This window comes from Scyliorhinus torazame, chromosome 16, assembly GCF_047496885.1.
Source record: "Scyliorhinus torazame isolate Kashiwa2021f chromosome 16, sScyTor2.1, whole genome shotgun sequence".
NCBI classification, from domain to species: domain Eukaryota; kingdom Metazoa; phylum Chordata; class Chondrichthyes; order Carcharhiniformes; family Scyliorhinidae; genus Scyliorhinus; species Scyliorhinus torazame.
The window spans coordinates 46,120,171-46,134,081 of NC_092722.1; positions in this window are offsets into that span (position 1 = coordinate 46,120,171).

Consider the following 13,911-nt stretch of genomic DNA (forward strand, 5'->3'; position numbering starts at 1 on the left):
ACTATCCTTTAAAAAATGCACACAGTAAATATACTTGTTCGTTTCAAAGAACAACACACGCAAACAGGTATAATAATATAGTCATTTTTTCCGTTCTACTTCCTCCAACTGAAATCCTTCTGTTCATCACATTCGTGACAAAGCATCGGCTATCACGTTTTCCCATCCTGCCACATGTACTATTTTTTAATGAAATGGCTGTAACAATAAACTCCAGCAAAACAGCCTTGCATTGTTATTTCGGAATCGCTCCAAAAACGTCAACGGATTATGATCAGTATATATAATGGTGTCAGACTGATTGCTGGTCACATAAATGTGAAAATGTTGCAAAGCCAGCACCAAACTCAAAGTTTCCTTCTCAATCATTGAATACTTTTTCTGGTGAGAATTCAATTTCTTTGAAAAATAACCAACAGGCCGCTCTAGCCCTTCGTCGTCGTCCTGTAGAAGCACCGCACCTACGCCCACATCACTCGCATCAACAGCCATTTTGAATAGTTTGGTATAATTTGTGATGGCTAACACAGGAGCAGTGGTTAACACAGCCTTCAGGCTGTCAAATGCCTGTTGACAATCTGCTGTCCACTGGAATTTGTTACGCTTCTTGAGCAAGTCCGTCAGTGGAGCAGCCACACTGCTGAAATTCAGTACAAATTTCCGGTAAAATCCACTCATACCGTCGTGCCGAGGGTATTGGAAACGCTCCAATAACTTTCGATTTCACATCCCGTGGGACCATTCAACCCCGTCCGATTGTATGGCCAAGGAAAGTGACTTGGGCTTTTCCAAATTCACTTTTGGCTAGGTTTATCACCAAATCCGCCTCCTGAAGTCGATCGAATAACTCCATCAGATGTTTTTAATGTTCTTTCCATGTCTGGCTGAAAACTACCAGATCGTCGATGTATACCGCACAATTGGATAAACCTGAAACAACTTTGTTAGTTACCCGTTGAAATGTGGCTGGGGCGTTTTTCATGCCAAATGGCATAACTTTGAATTGGTATATACCATCTGGAGTCACAAAAGCTGAAATCTCCTTCGCCCTTTCGGATAAAGGTTCCTGCAGTAACCTTTTAGTAAATCCAATTTGGAAATAAAAGCGGACTGTCCCACTTTCTTAATGCAATCCTCCAAACGTGGGATAGGATAAGAGTCCGTTCTTGAAACTGCATTAACCTTTCTATTGTCCACACACAACCGTTGGGTACCATCAACTTCAAGATGGTTTCATTTTTCATTTTTGCATCATCCACTAAGAAATGCACACAGTAAATATACATTTTCATTTAAAGAAAACAACACACCCTCAAACAGGTGTAATAATATAGTCCATTTTTCTTTGTTCTTCTTCCACCAACCGAAAACCTTCTCGATTGACAGTCTTTTTGAACAAAGTCTCTGCACGATCCATCCATTCCTCTACTCCTCGGCATTTCTCTTTAGAATCAGATACTTTAGTTCAATCTGACCACAGAGTCCCTTGCAATTCTTCAATACAGGAGCATTGGTGATCACAGCTTTCAGGCAGTCAAATGCCTGTTGAAAGTCTGCTGTCCATTGACATTTTTTAGGTTTCTTCAGCAAGTCCATCAGTAGAGTAATCACGCCACAAACATTTGCACAGCTGTTCGATCAAATCCACTCATGCTAAGAAATCACATTATTTCCCTTCGTCTTGAGGGCATCGGAAACTCCGCAAGGAAAGTGATTCGGACTTCTCCAAATTCACTTTCGGCTAGGTTCATCACCAAACCCGCCTCCTGAAGTCGACCGAAGAACTCCACGTTCTAAATGATCTTTCAATGTCTGGAAGTTGGAAATAAAAGTAGATTGTCTCACTTTCGCAATACAATTCTTCAATGGTGGGACAGGATAAGAGTCCGTTCTTGTAACTGCATTCACCTTTCTATAGTCCACACAACCTTTGGGTACCGTCTGGTTTTGGTACCATCACTATGGGTGAGCTCCATTGGCTGCAACCCACTTCAATTCTGCCATTTTTAAGCATACTCTCAATCTCTTTGTTAACCTGTGCCAATTTTAAAGGATTAAGTCTATATAGATGTTGTTTGATTGGAACAGCATTTCCCACATCTACATCAAGTGTAGCCACTTTGGTACTTCCCAATTTATCTCCACAAACTTGCCCATGTGATATCAATAACTCTTTCAGGTCAGTTCATTTTTCTTCTGGAAGATAACTCAACAATTTATCCCAATTTTTAAGAACATCCTCATTTTCCAATTTAATTTGAGGTATGTCAAATTCACAGTCATCTGGATTTGGTTCGTCACTTTGAGTTAGAATCATTAAAACCTCCTTTTTCTCTCCTTCCCTTTCAAAGTACCTTTTAAGCATATTCACATGACACACTCGGTGAGTCTTTCTTCTATCTGATGTTTTTACCACATAATTCACCTCACTTAATTTCCTTTCAATCTGATAAGGTCCACAAAACCTAGCTTTTAAAGGCTCACCTACCACTGGTAACAACACTAAAACTTTATCTCCACTGGAAAAATGACAAACTTTGGATTTCTTGTCCGCTACACGTTTCATCACATGTTGTGCAACTTTTAAATGTTGTCTGGCCAATTCACCTGCTCTATTTAATCGTTCCCTAAAATTTGACACGTAACCCAATAATGTAATTTCTGATTTCTCACCCACCAATTTTTCCTTAATCAATTTAAGTGGTCCTCTTACCTCATGACCATAAATTAGTTCAAAAGGACTAAATTTGGTTGACTCATTAGGTGCATCCCTAATTGCAAACAGTCCGAATGGAATTCCTTTATCCCAATCCTCTGGATAATCTTGACAATAAGCCCTCAACATTGTCTTTAATGTCTGATGCCACCTTTCTAACGCTCACTGCGATTCTGGATGGTACGCAGTTGATTTAAATTGTTTTATTCCTAAGCTATCCATAACTTCTTTGAATAACTTTGAAGTAAAAATTGATCCTTGATCCGATTGTATTTCTGTGGGTAGTCCATATCTAGTAAAGAATTTAAATAACTCCTCCACAATCTTTTTAGCTGTAATATTACGTACTGGAATGGCCTCTGGAAACCTAGAAGACACATCCATTATAGTCAAAAGATATTGATTCCCACTTTTTGTTTGAGGAAGCGGTCCTACACAATCAATTAGGACCTTTGTAAAAGGTTCTTTAAATGCTGGAATGGGTATTAAGGGCGCTGGCTTTATCACTGCTTGAGGTTTCCCTATCACTTGACATGTGTGACATGATTGACAAAATTTAACTACATCTTTATGTAGTCCAGGCCAATAAAAATGTTTCTGGATTTTAGCTTTAGTTTTCCTTATCCCCAAATGATCTCCCACTGGTACCTCATGTGCAACTCCTTTCTATTCCCTACCGGCAATACTACTTGATGAACTTCTGCCCACTTTTCATCCGCCTGCATATGTAAAGGTCTCCATTTTCTCATCAAGCCATCACATTTACGGTAATAACACTCTGGTATACACTCAGATTCCTCTTCCATATATGCTTTCTGATACATCCGTTTTATTTTTATATCTTTCTGTTGTAACTCTGCCAATTTTCCTGAACTAAAAATATCCGCCTCATCCTCCACCTGTTCTTGTTCTTTTTCAACCATCTGATCAAAAATCGTTTCTGATAATTCCACTTCAACTTCACCTTCACTCTTTGATTTCTCCTCTTGACTTAACCTGTGACTTTGCGACCTTGTTGCTACACGATCCGGAAAAATCCCAGAATATTCGTCCTTCAACACTTTAGTTGTCTGATTTTCCACTGGCTAATCAACTACAGTAGGCATCACTCCCAACTGCGATCCAGCTGTATCATTACCGAAGATAAACTGTATTCCTGGACAAGATAGTTTCTCTATTACTCCTACTACCACTTCACCACTCTTCACTGGACTTTCCAACTTTACCTTATATAATGGAACGCTACTCCTCTCACCCTGAATTCCACATATCATCACCTTTTCTGGCAACATTCTTCCCAAACTACATAACTCCTCATCTCTTACCATTAAATATTGACTAGCTCCCTTATCTCTTAAAATTGTGACTTCTTTGTCTGCTCCTCCTGATACGCATGAGTAAACTTTACCCACACAAGCAAATTCTTTAAAGACATCTGGCACCTTATTATCAATCACCTCTTGATCAGGCTGTTCAATCTTTCACACCTCCTTCGCTTCACTTGGGCTTTCCTTTACCACTTTAACAAACCCCACTGTCTTATCCTGTTTTACCACATCAGCCTTCCCAGTGCTTTTCTTCAACCACCAACACTGTGACTTTACATGGCCTAGTTTATTACAGTGAAAACATTAGAAACCTTTCATGGCTCTTCCATCCTCCTGGATTTCTTTTTTAATCTGAGGTACATTCTCCTTATTATCTCCCATCAGATCACCTTTACCTCTACCACTTGAGTATTTCTCATGTCCCCAGTTTCTATCCCTCACAGGCTGAAACTGATGTCGGAAACCAAGCTTTGATTTATGAACTAATTCATAATTATCTGCCATTTCTGCTGCTGATCTCACAATTTTAACCCTCTGCTCTTCCACATGAGTTCTCACTACATCAGGAATTGAATTTTTGAACTCTTCCAAAAGTATAATTTCTGTGAATGCTCCATCGTTTGGTCTATTTTCAAAGCCCTTATCCACCTGTCAAATTTACTCTGCTTGAGCCTTTCAAACTCCATGTATGTTTGACCAAATTCTTTCCTTAAATTTCAACTCGTTTCTGGGTTCCCCTTATGCCATCTATAAACCCTCTGAACCCCCACTTTGTCCTGGTCTGCAACTCTCTTTCAATCTGCTATTCTTCTTTGCATATTGCTCTGAATTCCTATTTGGGTCCCAACCCTAACACTTTCCTGGGAACCCTTCATTCTACATATTATCCAAACTGCACCCCTTAAATACACTCTATCCGAGGAAAATTTCCCTGGTTTGCATTGTTCTCCACATAAAATATCTGCTATTCTCAATTAATTTAATTCTCAATGTAGGCCGGTTTAGCTCAGTTGGCTAACGGTTAGTTCGTGATGCTGAGTGAGGTCAACAGAGCTAGTTTAATCCCCGTACTGGCTGAGGTTATTCATGAAGGCCCCACCTTCTCAAGCTTGCCCCTCATCTGAGGTGTGTTGATCCTCAGGTTAAATCACCACCAGTCAGTTCTCCCTCTCAAAGGGGAAAGCAGCCTATGGACATCTGGGCTATGGTGACTTTACTTTATTATGTGCAATTAAATTCTTATTAATGAGCCAGTAGCAATTGGATGTCATTGCACAAGAGAAGAGGAAGCCCGATATTGACAACAGTATGACAACTTGCATCATTGATGTTGTGAAGTCTCCCACCTTACCTGATGAGAATGGGGTCAAGACGTGATACTGAGTGAAAGAAAGAGACATTGCACCGACTGAGCAAAAGCTTAGAGGGAAGACTTAAGGAGTGTCTAATAGGGTAGAGGGAGGGATGGAGCTTTAGAGAAGGATTTCCGAAGCTCCCAAGCACAGCCCACCCAGCTTACTCACTAGAACATAGAACATACAGTGCAGAAGGAGGCCATTCGGCCCATTGAGTCTGCACCGACCCACTTAAGCCCTCACTTCCATCTTATTCACTTAACCCAATAACCCCTCCTAACCTTTTTAGACACTAAGGGCAATTTAGCATGGCCAAACCACCTAATCTGCACGCCTCTGGACTGTGGGAAGAAACCGGAGCACCCGGAGGAAACCCACACAGACAAGGGGAGAACGCACAGACTCCGCACAGAAAGTGACCCAGCAGGGAATTGAACCTGGGATCCTGGCGCTGTGAAGTCACAATGCTAACCACTGTGCTACCATGTTGCCCTAACTACTCTTCCGACTTCTTCTATCGGGCAGGAGACACAAAAGTCTGAGAATACGCACAAACAGACTCAAAAACAGCTTCTTCCCCGTTGTTTCTAGACTCCTAAATAACCCTGTTATGGACTGAACTGATTAACACTACACCCCTGTATGCTTCACCCGAAGCCGGTGCTGATGTAGTTATATTGTGTACCTTGTGTTGCCCTATTATGTATTTTCTTTTATTTTCTTTTGTTTTCATGTATTTAATGATCTGTTGAGCTGCTCGCAGAAAAATACTTTTCACTGTATCTCGGTACACGTGACAATAAACAAATCCAATCCAATCCAATCCAATGATGACGTGAATAAAGGAAGCGGATGGACAATGGAAGGAACACAGGGCGGGATTTTCCAGCCCTTCCCGCTGGCGGGATCTTCTTTGGTCACGCCAAAGGTGACTCCTGCTGCGGATTCCGGGGCAGTGGGACGGGCATGCCATGCAAAATGCCACTGGCATCAACAGCACGATAAGATTCCCCCCCGGCGGCCAATCGCGAGCCACCTCCACCACTGGAAAACATTCCGCGGTGGGGGGGATGGGGGGAGGGAGGGGGTTTTCCCACCCATGGAGGTCGCAGAGGGTTGGAGGGTTGGAGGCGGTTGCCATGATAGGGAGGAGTAAAGGGAGGATGAACATTTTAAAATCGAGACCTTGCCAGGCCAGCAGCCAATGTAGATCAGTGAACTCAGGGGTGGTGGGTGAATGGGAATTGGTGATTAGGGTACAGATAGCAAAGTTTTGGATGGAGGATGGAAGTTGAGATGCCAACCAGCAGAGTAGCTAGAAAGATGAAAATAACATCACTGAGTCACGCAGAGCAGAGCACCTCCGTTCTAACCTTTAGAATGTCCCGCATTAGCTTCTCACAGCTGAAGTTAAGATGTTGTTGGCCTCACATGTATGGGTAGAGACAGGAAAGTTAGCCAGGGTTCCTAGTCTGTCCTGTAACCCATGAGAGGGAGTGAATATGTATCTGCGTCTGTGTGGTCATCAGGTGATGACAAAGATCAGGTCCAGGTGTCATTCGCCTCCTGTAGCTTGACAACGCTGTCCAAATGTAATAGAAAAGGGACAGAGAAAGGAATGCATTTATCGCATGCCTTTCACAATCTCAAATGTTCAAAGCAATTTTCAGACAATTAAGAACTGTAGCATTGTGGCACAGGGGTTCGCACTGCTGCCTCACAGCGCCAGTTGTTCAATTCCAGCCTTGGGGGACTGTCTGTGTGGAGTTTGCACTATCTCTTTCTCTGCGTGAATTTCCTCCAAAGATGTGCAAGTTAGGTGCATTGGCCATGCTAAATTGTCCCTTAGTGTCCAAAAGGTTACATGGGGATACTGGGTTACAGGGATGGGGTGGGGCGTGGGCCATGATGGAGTGCTGTTTCAGAGGGTCAGTGCAGACTTGATGGGCCAAATGGCCTCCTTCTGGACTGCGGGGATTCTATGATTCTTTGATTTTGAAGTGCTGTCTTTGTTGTAATACAGGGAACACAAGCTGTCACAAGCAGGGCTGGTTTAGCACACTGGGCTAAATCGCTGGCTTTTAAAGCAGACCAAGGCAAGCTAGCAGCACAGTTCAATTCCTGTACCAGCCTCCCCAAACAGGTGCTGGAATGTGGCGACTAGGGGCTTTTCACATTAACTTCATTTGAAGCCTACTTGTGACAATAAGCGATTTTCATTTTCATTTTTAATCTGGCCACAGGGAGCTCCCACAAGCAGAGATAATGATCCAATCATCTGTTTCTAGCGATAGTTATTTGCTGGATCAATATTGACCAGGACATCAGGGATAACTCTCCAGCTCTTCTTCGAAACAATGCTAGGGGATCATTCACTTCCACCCAAAAAAGCAGCCAAGACCTTGATGTAAGATCTGAAAGATAGCACCTCCAACAGTGCAGCACTCCCTCAGCGTTGACCTGGGGCGTCAGTCTAGGTTTTGTGTGCACGCGGGTCTCAGAAAGCGATCCCACTGACCTGGAGACTGATCCATGCCTCGACTCTACTTAAACTCATACAGAAAAGCAGCCAGATGGGTGAAGTACCGGTGGGCTCAGTAAGGAGACAAATTGCCTCAAAGAGAGGAGAAAGAGGAAAATGTCTTGGAACTGCCTTCAAGGGGTTAACTGACCAAACAGAGAATAAAGTTCAAAGACAGTCTCTCCCACCCCCACCCCCTCTCTCTCCCTCCATCATCCCCCAGGTCAAGTTGAAGACAGTGATTGAAATTCAAAATTAATCCATAGGAGGTGACCACTTGGAATTGTTGTTATGATGTTGCATAGTTCTTGGATTGTACACTCACACACTTGGCACGTTCGACTGCAGTGATCCAGAAAAAGCTGTCAACCCAGGGAAAATAATTAGGTGAACGACAGGGCCTATTACCATATTTACACCTCGACAGGCAAACAATAAAACCTTTACCCACAGAAATGATTTAGTTCAGAAAATTATTTCCCAGTAGGTTTATATGTCAGTTTATAACATTTAGAAACATTTCAGCACCAGTCAATGGTGAGGGAGTGGGAATGGGGGGTGGGGGGACGCGAGTGAACTTGTCATGTGAGAGTACCTTTAAGAAATGGGTGTTTATAAATGGGTGTGTATATAAATATCTTTAGTAAGAGTACCTTTAAGAAGTGGGTGTTTATTACTGCAGGGATGTCAGAGAGTGGGTGGAGCTGGGCTGTCTGTCAGCTTTTTACTTTCGTTTTAGGCTGTTTGTTGCAGGGTGTGTTTTAGTTTTGTTTTCAGAGCTGGATAGCTGCAGTCACAGCCAGAAGGTGTATGAATCTCTCTCTGTAATCTAAAGACTGTAAATCGATCCTGGTGATTTAAAACTAATAACAGTAATGACTTTAACCTGATGTGCTTCGGGTAAAAGGTGTTTTAAGTCAAATGGATGTTAAAAGGAAAGCTTAAAATATTACTTAGTGTTATAGTCTTTGGGCGTTGTATTTGAATTAATGGTTGCTAAGATGTTCACTGTATGTTTTAAAAAGGTTAACTTGAGTTCATAGAATAAACATTGTTTTGCTTTCAAAAAATACTTTTCCACTTCTGCTGTACCACACCTGTTGGGTGGGCTGTGTGCTCCCCATACCACAATCTATTGAAAATTGTGGGTCAGGTAAACTCCATGATACACTTTGGGGTTCCCGAAACCCTGGCCCATAACAAATTGCTAATTTGAGAAATATGCTGCGACTGAGGTTAGACAACAATGGAGAGAGTGAGAGAGAGGGGGAGAGAGAGGGACCAACAGGAAGTGGGGCAGCCCTATTTATGTCTCACTGTTTCCTATTGTTGTGTACAGTGAGCGCTCGAGAATTTTCGTTTCTTAAAACAAATACAGTGAAGACCACTGTGATTGATTGCAGAGTTGCTCCCATTTGTCTGTCGCCACTCACATCTGCCACTGCGCCCGGTCGATATTTTCAGAAGTGAGCCATGTTCCTGAGGTGCCAAGTTAGTGGCAAGTGCGAAAAGCGTGGCTGAAAGCGGTACGCAGCATCCGGCAGATGGGCTGTCGCAGATTGAAGAATAGCAATGATGTGTTGGTATCCCTTTCTCTTCCTTACCAGCCCTCTGTCTGTCGGGACTTGTGGGAATCGCCAAAGCTTGGCCATCCTTCCACCTCCCCCCCCCATACCCCCGGAGGGTAAAGGAGATCATAAGGAAATACCCCCGAGAATCACAGTGCAGGCACAAGGTTGAAGGGAGGGAGATGGCAAGATCAGGCGAGAGGCACCTGTCGAATGCGGGACTATTAGTAAAACTGCACATTAAGTAAAGGAATCAAACCAGAAAATGGTGGAAACTTGCAACAAGTCAGGCAGCATCTGTGGAGAGAGGAACATAGTTCGGGTTCTGGTATCATGGTTTTATCTCAGGATTCGTTAGGTTCTTATTCTAGAAGAGATCATTTGGAGACACCTCCCAATGCAGGCCTGAGAGGGGAGGGGGAAAGAGAGGCAGGTGGATGCAAAGGTGAGCGGGCTGGAAGGCACACCTCCTATCACCGACTTTGGATGTTCAAAACCCCGGTTGAATGGTCTGATTTGCATCAGTCGGGAGGATAGCATTGGGAAATGGCTTCCCAACTCAAAGGAGAACATTTGGTCCAGAGTGTCCAAAATGGGAAGAGTTCCATTCTCCTTGGTGGGCAAATAAACCATAACCTGCTGCTTTTGCAGTGTTAAAATAATAATAACTTACATTTATGTAGCGCTTTTAACATATTGAAATGTCATTAATTGGGGTATCGGTCCAATTCCCACATGGTTGTTTGACCCGCTGGTCCTCAGCACTCATCCCTCCTCACCCCACCTAGCCCTCATGCTCCCTCCATGCCCATTGACCTACCATCCACTAAATACAGGACCCATGAGCCATGCAATAGCTGAGCAGTCTTTAAAACGCCCAGGAAATAAAAGAAAACAATCAGCCATTCAAACTCCTCTTGAAAAAAAAAATGCCCCTCCTTGAAGCTCATAAAACTGTCAGTGAAATGCAAGCGAGTGAAATTCCCATTGAAATGACGGGCCCTCATCTCAAATGTTTGTTCACCTGTCAAAATAAACAATCATTCAAAAACCTGTTCAAAACATTTAATGCTACTGGGCACGATTCAGCGGACATGAGTTAAAGTCCGACTGTTTCTTGCCGACTGCAGCACTGAGAAACATACTGTTATTTAATAGCACTTTTGCCATTTTTTTGGCCTCGGGGAGATTCTCGCCGCCGAGGCCACACTTAGAGGAAAGACTTCTCACAGATCGGGGCGCCATTTTGTCAGGCTGCCCCAATCTTTCCACCCCCCTTTCAGGACCCACCACATTTTTGACCCCCACCTCGCCCCCAATGCTGGGGAGGCTCCGGGAAACCCCCGTCACCTCCTCACTAGCTGGCAAGTCCCCCCCCTGGGCCCGATCCCTGGCAGTGCCAACCTGGCACCCAGGCACCCTGACACTGGCAAACTGGCACCAAACAATTATTGGGACAGCAATCTTCTCACTGACTGATAAATAATTGAAAGCACTAGTTAGGTCATCAAGGAAGGTAGGTGGGGTCGAGGAGAGGGGGTGTGGTTGTTGTAACGGTTTTCCTAAGTGAAAAATTATGACTCAGACTGTTTGATATATGTGGTAATACCAGGTATTGCAGTACCTGAGAGGTGGATGACCATTGGCTAGACCCAGGAGTCTACCATTGGCTAATGTACATAGCTCCGCCCTGAGAGGCGGAGTATAAGAACCAATGCCGTCCCAGCAGCCTTCACTTTCTGTATCGAAGCTGCTGGGAACAGTTCTAGCTGATTAAAGCCTATTAGTTATGACTCACCTTGACTCGAGATAAATTGATTGCACATCAATATACAACATTCTAAGTCACAAATTGTAACAGCCTAAGAGCAATATTACAATGACCAGATCATTTTAGTGATGTTGACTGAGAGATAAATACTCAATAGGTGAGGGAAGTGAATTCTGCTGCTCCTCTTCAAAATAGTGTCAAGGGGTCTTTCAAACATGCGAAGGCAAACAACTTGGTTCAACATCTCTGTTAAAAGACAACACTTCTAAAATTGCAGCACTATCTCAGTGCTGCACTGGTGTGCCGCACGGGAACCTGAACTTGCATGGGGAGAGAATTTAGGGGAACCCAGAACCCCCCTCCCCCCGCTCTGTTTTTTTTTTCCAGGGGATGGAATGGGGCCAGCTTGTAGTTTCTACATCCATGGTTCACAGAGGCAGCTGCACATGTAAAAACGTAGCTGCCTTCAAATAGATGCAATTATCATTGGTGGGATGTGTAAAAGATGACTCGTGGACAGTGGACATTTCAGATAAAGATCTAAAATGGCCAGTCATTGGGAGAGGTAAGGCACCCTTTTAGATAGTTCCAGGGACCCCTGTGTGAGTGATCAAGTGCACTTTAGGATTATTAAAAGTAGACATGAATATGCGTAAAAAGCGGAAAAACTCATTGGAACTTTCAAGCAGTCAAGGCATTTAAATTAAAACAAAAAACAGTCTGTTGTGACAACTTACAATTTCACTGGCTGTCTGAGTGCATAAGCCTCAGGGCTGTCATCAAAGCATTAATGCTGCATAACTATTTCTACAACCATTATCACAATGGGTGCCTGCAAATTCAATTTAATTGTTAGTTCCAAACGGTTATCAAGTCGTTGATGCGGACTATAAATACAAATGGTGATTTTCATAAGGGATTAAGTGCTTGAATGAAATTAAGTGTATTGAGTGTTTATTTAATTAATGTTACGTTTTTTAGAAATCGTGAAGTCATCAATAAGTGTTCAGAATTTTATTTTATTCCACGGCTTCTGAGGTCTACCCATGGTAGGTATTGTGTGAATTGGCATGGAAGGTGTAGACAGGGTAGATGCAGGAAGGATATTCCTGATGCAAGGAGTCCAGAACCAGGGGTCACAGTCTGAGGATATGGGGTAGAGCACTTAGGACTGAGATGAGTAGAAATGTCATCACCCAGAGAACGGTGAGACTGTGGAATTTTCTACTGCAGAAAGCAGTTACGGCCAAACCATTGTGTATATTTACAAGAAAGAGTTAGATATAGCTCTTGGAGCTAAAGGAATCAAAGAGTATGGGTGGGGTGGGGGGGGAGGGGAAGTGAGAATAGGTTACTGGGTTGGATGATCAGCCATGATCATACTGAATGACAGACCAGACTTGGAGGGCTGAATGGTCTCCTCCTGCTCCTATTTTTCCATGTTTTTATGTGTAAGGGCAAAAGAGGTTGGGTTGTCAGGAGTTGGCACTAAGTAGGAATTGAGGCTATAAAGATCATAAGGTGTGGGTAGAGGGGCATAGAACATAGAACATTACAGCGCAGTACAAGCCCTTCGGCCCTCAATGTTGCGCTGACCTGTGAAACCACTCTAAAGCCCATCTACACTATTCCCTTATCGTCCATATGTCTATCCAATGACCATTTGAATGCCCTTAGTGTTGGCGAGTCCACTACTGTTGCAGGCAGGGCAGTCCACGCCCTTACTACTCTCAAGAACCTACCTCTGACATCTGTCCTATATTTATCTCCCCTCAATTTAAAGCTATGTCCCCTCGTGCTAGACATCACCATCCGAGGAAAAAGGCTCTCACTCGCCACCCTATCCAATCCTCTGATCATCTTGTATGCCTCAATTAGGTCACCTCTTAACCTTCTTCTCTCTAACGAAAACAGCCTCAAGTCCCTCAGCCTTTCCCCATAAGATCTTCCCTCCATACTAGGCAACATTCTGGTAAATCTCCTCTGCACCCTTTCCAATGCTTCCACATCCCTCCTATAATGCGGCGACCAGAATTGCGGCCGCACCAGAGTTTTGTACAGCTGCAACATGACCTCATGGCTCTGAAACTCAATCCCTCTACCAATAAAAGCTAACACACCATACGCCTTCTTAACAACCCTCTCAACCTGGGTGGCAACTTTCAGGGATCTATGTACATGGACACCGAGATCTCTCTGCTCATCCACACTGCCAAGAATCTTACCATTAGCCCAGTACTCTGTCTTCCTGTTATTCCTTCCAAAATTAATCACCTCACACTTTTCTGCATTAAACTCCATTTGCCACCTCTCAGCCCAGCACTGCAGCTTAGCTATGTCCCTCTGTAACTTGTAACATCCTTCCGCACTGTCCACAACTCCACCGACTTTAGTGTCATCTGCAAATTTACTCACCCATCCTTCTACGCCCTCCTCCGGGTCATTTATAAAAATGACAAACAGCAGTGGCCCCAAAACAGACCCTTGTGGTACACCACTAGTCACTGGACTCCAGTCTGAACATTTTCCATCAACCACCACCCTTTGTCTTCTTCCAGCTAGCCAATTTCTGATCCAAACTGCTAAATCACCCTGAATCCCATGCCTCCGTATTTTCTGCAGTTGGTTGACATGGAGAGTATGAGGGGACAT